This window comes from Anser cygnoides, chromosome 15 (genome assembly GCF_040182565.1).
Source record: "Anser cygnoides isolate HZ-2024a breed goose chromosome 15, Taihu_goose_T2T_genome, whole genome shotgun sequence".
Lineage (NCBI taxonomy): Eukaryota > Metazoa > Chordata > Aves > Anseriformes > Anatidae > Anser > Anser cygnoides.
This window is the reverse complement of record NC_089887.1, coordinates 6,928,045-6,936,686: the sequence shown is the minus strand read 5'-3', so window position 1 is coordinate 6,936,686 and position 8,642 is coordinate 6,928,045.

Sequence of the window (8,642 nt, the reverse complement as noted above, 5' to 3'; positions counted from 1 at the left end):
CAGTTCTCACCACATGCTGGCCTTGGAGCTTACAGACACTTCCAGCCACGTGTGGAAGCAACTGTGGGACTATCCTATGAGCCCTGAGACACTGTATAGGGTGTTTAAGGGATTGTCTTTCACTTGTTACGTTCCTGACCAACTTTGGCCATGGCAGCGATTTAATTCAGGGACTGCGGCCTTTCCTCCTTTTATTCTGTAAACTCAAACTATTTACAGGTTGCTTAATGCTTCCAGCTTCTGTTTTGTTAAGATCACATTTTTTTTTCCAAAGTGTTGATTCATAAGGACTTTCCACTGTGCTGTTCACTACCACTTCTGACTAGTTAACTATTTTCCATAGCTAAAGATGAGAAATGGAAAAACAGTCTATCTTATACTATTGATGTAATAGAGTATAAATAGATAACATTCTATTTTTACTCTGTACTGGATCTGAGTCTAATAACCTGTAAAACTACAGGTACCTTTACAACTACATTTACTAATTTTTCTTTTTTTACTAAATAAGTAACTGGAGTCTAAGAAAACAGGTGCATAAATAATGATGGGGAACGAAGTAGCAGAAAAGAATGGCAGTTTTCTGTTCTCACTCTTTATGTGACTAGCTCATCCACTATTATAAATGGTATGTGAGCATCTTACTGCAAAAGGATTTTCAACCATAATATTTGGTAGATTTTTTTCCTTAATATAGCATTCAAATGGAATTAACTATCTGCACAATTAATTAAGTAATAAATCACTGCAATGATACATTGCTCAAAAGTGCTTTGTTATAAACATGGCATTTAAGATGCAAGCCAGGGTTTTCTGCCTGATCTCTTGAACATGGTTATAACATGGCTCTACCACGGAAGTAACAGCGCAACACGGCCTTATTGCTATGATGATGACTCTTAGAACCCTTTTCTGTTTGGCTGTAATGTGGCCCATTTGAAATTCTCCATGCAAAAAGCTCTTTGAAATTATTTTAAGAAGCATTCACAGGGATCAACTTATTTTCATTAACTGTGATAGTAAATGAAGACATTAGAGCTGTACTCCTGAGATGCCCACATTGTAACTGAGACAGTAAGGCTTGCTGAAAAGGATGATTTCTGCTTTATCACTTTGTGGAATCAGAACCTTTGGACTGACTGGTAAAAATGAGTAATTTGAAGAGTACAAGCTCATTTGGTACTTCTGCTATTTGACTCAGCGCTGTTCTTTCTTAATATGGAAACTCATGAGCTATGGGGAATCTTTCCTCCTCCAGCTTAGAGTGAATGGGAAAGTCTATTCTTGTGTGCCCTCTGTGAACCTGCAGCTGATTTAGATAATCATTTCCACACCTTCATTGTGCTTCCTCACACAGACCATTCCTACAGATGACCTTTTGTAGCTGGAAACACTGAACATTGTGGAGAAAACATCATTTCCTGCCCACTGCTGTTAGTGAACCATGGAGCAGCATTCCTATGCTGCTTACACAGCTCGGAAACAAAACATATGACTAGGAAGATCAAATGGGGAATTATGGTGAAATGAGTAAACAACGGTTGAAATAAACTGGCAATGAAGAAGCTGATCCTACAGAACATGAGGAACTGGTGCTGTTTTTCTAACTCAATTTTTAACTTCAACTGTTGAAAGTAGAAATTCAAGCACCTTAAAGTCAAGTACATAAGTAAAGATGGGGAGAAACTCTGCCCCAGGCAAGTGGAAGAAGTGAAACTGCCGAAGTCTACCCTTGCGACAGAACCAACAGTTTGTAATTAGCACTGTTAAGACATCTCTTAATAGTCATCAGTCACCTTGGTTCAGACGAGGGTGATCCCAGCATCTTAGACACAGGAAGTGGGAGAAATAGGAAGGCACCTGGGGAAAACGTTTGTTTCAATTCAAAGAAGTAGGAAAAAAAAAAAAAAAAGGAAGACAGCATGCCACTTCCCATAAATGTGACAAAAGAAAAAACAGCTGCAAACACACAGGCAGAAAGCACGAGGAAATGGGAAAGAATTACCCCAAAGGACAAGATCAGCATCCTGACAACAGGATGATTTCAGTCAAGGATGGTGCTGAACCTGATGTGACGGAGGGTAAAATTCTCCAGCACATCTCCTCCTCTCTGGGGTACAGCCTCACTCCTGGACACGTCTGCAAGGAACGTGTGAGCAGAAGGACTCTGCCCCTCTGTTAGTGCTGCCCAACCCAAATATTCTTTCCCTTGGTCTTTGAGAGTGGCCTGGAGAATGTCAGAGACTGAGCTAAAAAGCTTAGAAAGACAAATGATGCAAAGGGGTCAAAAAATCAGCCCCCATCTTTATACTAATAGCTTTCTGCCATTGTACTAAATGAAAAGTATAGTCTGTCTTCACGAGTCTGATGATTATAATGGTGCAGCAACAGGCACTGCATGAAGAAGGCAGAAATGCTGACGTCCACCAACACATCTCACTGCAGTGGGAGGGTTTTTACTCCCTCTGCCCTGAAGCCTCAGTCCTCAAGCACAGCACTAGGGATTTCTGCCCTTAAAAACTGCTTTGAAGAGCAGTATCTGAATAAAGATGTCAGATGTGTACTGCAGGTTACTCACTACAAATGCATGTTCCCAAAAAGTCTAACATACTCTCCTGATGAGAAAAATCTATTTTTATCATGGATGGATTTCTAGAGATAAACATCAAGAGTATTTAGACACACGAAATTCTGAGCGCAGAAAATCAGCAAGTCAATTGGGAGTCCTGACATCAAGCATGTAGCATGGCTTTGTACTCTGCTCCCCAGCAAAGGCACACAGCAGTTTTTCTTAACCCAGGAGAACTCTGTATTCTTCTGGGAGAAGAGATAAAAAGGGTGAGGGAAAAAAATCTGTTTGTCATCATGGGGGCAAAATAGCTGCTAGACAAATTCATCCAGCTCACAAGATTCCTGTCATCATCTTCTCTACAGCTTTTATTTTTTCCCCTTTTCCACTACACGTATATAGAGAAGAAGAGCAGAATGATGAAAGATGAAATAAGTTGAATGACAAATTCAGTAGTTATTATATAATGAGCAAGTTCTTCAGAACTGTTTAGGAGCAAAATGTATCTTGTATAAATAAGACAGGCTCTTTCAGCACGACATTGGACCTTTTCTGTCCGTCTGGCTTTGTAAAGACATTTTGTGGGGGAACTGGAATTACACTTCAAACAGTAAAATATAAGGACTAAAATGATAAAAGTAAAACAAACAAACAAGAATCCTGACCAATGCTATTTAAAATCTGGAGCTGTTCTAGAAAACTTAAAAAGTAGGAACTGATGAAAATGAAAGAACTAAGCTTTGAATTTAGTAAACGATGCTTACTTGATTACACCCATATGCAGTCACTGATGAGCTCTTGAGCAGAACTGATGAAAAATTGGATTGTTTACATGTATTAAACTAAGCAAATGGGAATCTGAGCTGAATGCGCCAAAAAACCTTGAAAATAAAAATGCTAGCAATAATTGCTACATTTTGTGTGTCAATAGCATGCCAGCAAGGATTCTGCATCAAATTCTGACCAACAGAAAAAACGTTGGGTATGTGAAACTGTAATATCACTTATCTACCAAGCAGGATACCTGATGACTGACAACTTTAATTTTAGCATGAAATTGGCTGACTAGCTGTTGAAACATCCATCCCTTTTGACAGGGATAGTAGTCTCTGGATATTTACCACTAGAAACTTCCAAAGTCATCCTCCTGCTCTACTCATCTTTATTTCAAGCAGCAAAGAGAGATCCTTGACCCCAATCACAACTCCCTCGATGAGCAGGGCAGTGGTTTTCTTGAGATGTGGTCATCATATACTACTCCTGCCTCTATGGGAAGGTCCATGTGCTCATGAGAGATCTAGGTACTGTGGAGCTGTGTATCCAGAGGACAAAGGGAGGTCTTTGAGGTAAAGGTGTGAGTTGAAATTAGACAATTTAATATGGAACAAAAATGTGGATCAGGAAGACAAACTTTTAGCCAGAGCTCTTTTTGTGTCACTAAAAGAAAGGGCTTGAGTTTATTTTTGGGTTGTTTGTACATTATCTTGCATAAGAAAACTATGACTATAACCTAGCAATGGGGTTACAGTACACATCGCCTTATGGTACCTACCTCTACTCTGCACTGAAAGCTATCCTCCCTTCTTTCGAAAATAAACACTAATTAGGAGACAAAACAGTCAAGACAACCATGACTACTATATCTTTTCTATATTGCAAAAATATCTTCAGCATTACAGAGCTCTCCTGCCTGAACAGAAGAGATATTTTAGTGTGTAAAATGTTGCACTTTGGTGAGCTAGGAGAAAAGCGTACCTTATTTTTAAGCTGTGGTCTCACAGATGTGAAGACCTGGCAGTGGTTCTGAACCCTATTGCATTTGAATGTCTTCATTTATTTAGGAACCTTATTTGTACGTGCAATCAATTATTCTGATTTTGGTATTTGCCATCCACTCTGCGTTAAGGGAGTGTTTATAGCTAAAGTACAATTAAAGTAGAAGCCAGACAGCAAATTCCCAAATCCTTCCAAATCAGCCTTGAGATGTGAGCTGTCTTCCTCCAGGACTGCTTCCTACCAGAGAAACCACCTTCAATTCCAGGGACTTCACCACAACATCACATACAGATTTTGCTTTCCCTCCAGTTTTGTATTGAATCATACTAATTTCTTTCCAGAATGGTCTAAACACTTCTGAAATATTTGTTTTCACAGTGAAAATTGTCGACAAACAGCATCCCCCCATGCAAAATGGACTTTTCATCAACCTGTGGCTGAGGGACCAACACAGCCATTCCATGGGGAAAGAGATAGCATTTAAAAAATAATGAATAAAAAAACTCACAAACTAAAAACTATCACCAACACCCCAAAACCAAACAAACGATTTTTTTTTTTTGTGGCTCTTAGGATCCTATTTGCCATCATGCTCCTGTTCTTTCAGCTGCCTGGTGCCCCGAAGTACTTGTAAACCTTACCCAAAGCAGCTCAAGAGTGACTTTGCCGTGCCAAAGCTGGCCACAGGATACTAATGGTGTTTAACTTTCCTAAAAATACCATCTAAACAAATGCCTAAGGGAACAGTAAAGTACATATGAAGCCTGAATGCTGCATTGACTTCTGGATTGCAACAGAAGGCTTCCACAGAATTGAAGGATTACTGCTAATTTTTATTCAAAAAGGAAAAATAGAACTGATGAGTATAACACACACACGTAGAGTATGCTGAGCACTGCATCAGCCCAGAGACTATTAGCACATAATTAATTAAAATGGCTTGGCACTTAGGCTTATGCTACTGACTCTACATGAGCTAATGTTGGCCCACTTTCTACTCTCATTACAGCCCATGTCAGTGGGATGGACACATTTGAAACCATTTCCTGCTCTTTGTTACGGTATTTGCCAACAGCAGGAGAAATAGATGCTCTAAAAGAGAGAAAGCATCTCCAGCATGGCAATGGAGGAATAAATTATTCTCTGGTACAGATTAGAAATTGCAATGTAATTTGGTGAAAAAAACAACCCTTTCTTGTGATATGATCAAGGAGATTGTTTCATGATGCTGTGAAACAATACTCTGAGTTGTGGCATTAAGTACTAAAGGATTCCCACGAACAGCCTCAGCAGCTGTAAAGACATGTTTGGATAAGCCCGGGGTGCTCCCTCACTCCCAGGAGTTTACAGGTTTGTGCATCCTCGGACATGCACTCAGTGAAGTCATCTCTCAACAAGCAATTGGTCTGTCTTTCCAGAATCACACCTTCAGAGAAGAAATTTCATTCTGATTTTCTTGAGGATGGAAAAAAAAAATAAGCATGCATCCAGCCCTCAGATAACTCCTGAGGGTGACGCACTCCTGCAGGTGAGAGCCCCAGACAACTGCACCAACTTTCTGATGGAGCACTCCGACCAAGAGCTGCAGGTCTCTCACTCTGGAAATCAAAACAGGAGACAGATGTGTAGAAAAACAAAATAGGGAATTACGAAAAAACTAATATTTTTACAAACTGCTAGAAAAAAAGTTTCAGCTTGTGTTTTGGGGTGCTAATTTAGCTCCATTAAAAAGCCACTGAATCAGAGTAAGCTCTCTTTGCCAGAAAATATTTTCTTCCCAACTGTTGTAGTCAAAGAGAGTAGCAAACTCAAAGGGCTGTTGCTTTCTCAGGTTTAAGGACAAGAAACCGCTCTGACATTGCACTCAAAGGCAGACTGTCAGTGTGGGTATGTTCTCCCAGCTCCCCCGACCTCAGCAGGGCCATGCTGCTACCCCAGCTCAGGCTCAGTCTGAAGCGCAACAAATTTGACAATACTGAGGTCTGTGTATCTGCACAACACATTAAATGCAACTCTTGAGGATTTATTAGTGTTTCAGTGTCACCAAGAGCTGATTAATTATCAAGGATTTCTGCATAGCAGCTAAAGGGAGAGAAACGTGCTTTGAAGAGCAGCAGCATCCACACCAGCTGAGTAGCAGAGAGCTAATTATTTCTGTCTATGTCATTGTTGTTGCCATCAGAGGGGAGAAGCTGGCATTTTTCCAGCTTCTGGTACTTTAAGGTAATAACGAAGAGTGTCTCAGCATGCAGCATGTTAGAAGGAGATTTAATGTGCTTGCTGAATATTGTATTGAGTTCCTGATTTGTGTCAGCAAGACATGCTAATTCATAAGGAAAGGTGTCATCAGAACTTATTTTACATACGTTTAGACACTGGCAAATTATGCTGGAGAAAGCCTGAGTGTAGCCATTAGGACTTTGCTGCAGATCTTGTCTGACTTGAAGGGCTGGTGAGGGATCCACCGAGGTACAGACAGACCTCAGTGTGCAGCAGCCTGCTCCAACATAGCCCTCCAGGATACCCAGCAGCCATCCTTGAGAAGGGTTCGTGCATTTCATCCCTGCTGCTCTCCTCATAGCACAGAGACCTCCCCGGATGCTGTCGCTGCCAGCCTGTGCTTCCCACTGCTGCGGTTCCTGCGCAGGCTGCTCCTCCTTCAGTACCCTCCCGACTTTCCTGTGGCTTTGCAGATCCTGCAGTGCTGCCAGGAGCAGTCTCAAATGGCTTTTCCATTCCTTTTGCCTCTCCTGTTGCATCTACAAAACAAGCCCTGGCTTACGATCCTGCATTTGCCATCTGAAAGCCAGTCTCCGAAAATCCCTAGGAATTCCACTGACATAAAATCCTGTTTTCCCAGCTACGACCAAATAGGAGAACTACTGAAATCTGCTTCAAGGTGGATCAGTGACTGGGTTCCTTGTGAGGGTGCCGTGGGTTGGCCAAAGGGGAGCAAGTGGAAGAGCCCCATGCAGGCACACATGGCTCCCTCCTGGAGCCTCCAGAGCTGCGGCATGTATTCTGATACCATGAAATCCCAGAGCCCTTCATAAAATATTCATCGCTTTTTAATGCCGCATATTCTAATTTTAAAATTCAGCCCCTAAATAATTTAACAGACTCATGGAAAAAAAATAAAGAAAAAATAAACAAGGCTCCAACAAACAAAAGCCCCATTGAGGCTCTGGCACAGTTGCTAAATTAAACCTGTCAAAGATTCCCATCATGTTACTTATTTCTCAGAAGAGATTTATAGCTGTGCCCACTACCTCCAGCCATTGAGCCCTTTTGCCATCCAAAAGCCAGCAGATAATACCAATGACCCGATTCTGCCAGAAGAAGGGCAGTGCTTATGGAATGTGCAACATCACGTCTGCAGGTCCAGAGAAAGCAGGTTGTACCCTGCCATAGCTCCACCATCACTCTTCATCCCAGAACCCACCATTCCAAGCCCCCCATGCCTCCCGTCCGACATAGCCTATTCACTGTCCCTAGGGACCACTCTATCAGCAGTCTCGGCTTTGCCTTTATATACCTTAAGATGTACAGAGATGGAGAGTTCAGAGCTCTCCTCAGTATTCAGATCCACAATTAAAAGTATCTAATTTGGTTTGAATTTATATGCTTTCTACTTCTAGTTCTTGAGCCTTGTTACAGTTTTTCTATACCAAACAAAAAAGCTACAGTGTGCCCCAAACTTCCTTTTCTTCCTTGTACAAAAAAGCTATCCCCCTGAATTAATCCCACTTTCAGTTATTTAGCAATATATAAAAAGACTGACTAGTCTTAGAGATTAAATTGAAATATAAACTTCTATAGCCATGGACCTATTTTTGATAACAAAATTCTGCCTCTGTGCTTTGTTACTGTTCAGGGCTGCCTTTGTGCAGGTTACCCTTCCAAAAGCAAACTCAACTCACCTCTCACTGCAAAAATACAGTATGTCCCCTGAAATGGTAAATATGTCAGCTAACTTTCCCAATTTAATTAACTTTTCCCTAATGGCCTTGCTAAAATAGACTTCAAAGTTCAAAAGACAAGGGAAAAAAAAAAAAACAGAATTGCATTTTAATAATGCACTCGATGAAAATGGGGAAAAAAAGAGTTTTCATTATTCAGTATTGAAGTCATGGAAACTCCTGTGCCTAGTGGCTGTTTTGCCTTTTATAACATCAATAATTTAAAACTTAATTGTTGTGCATTATTTGGTTAAAGAAGATTATGACTCTAACATTTGCATTTATTTATCAGCAATGGTGAGATAGCTCTTCCTCAGCAAAAATATATTTGGAAATTC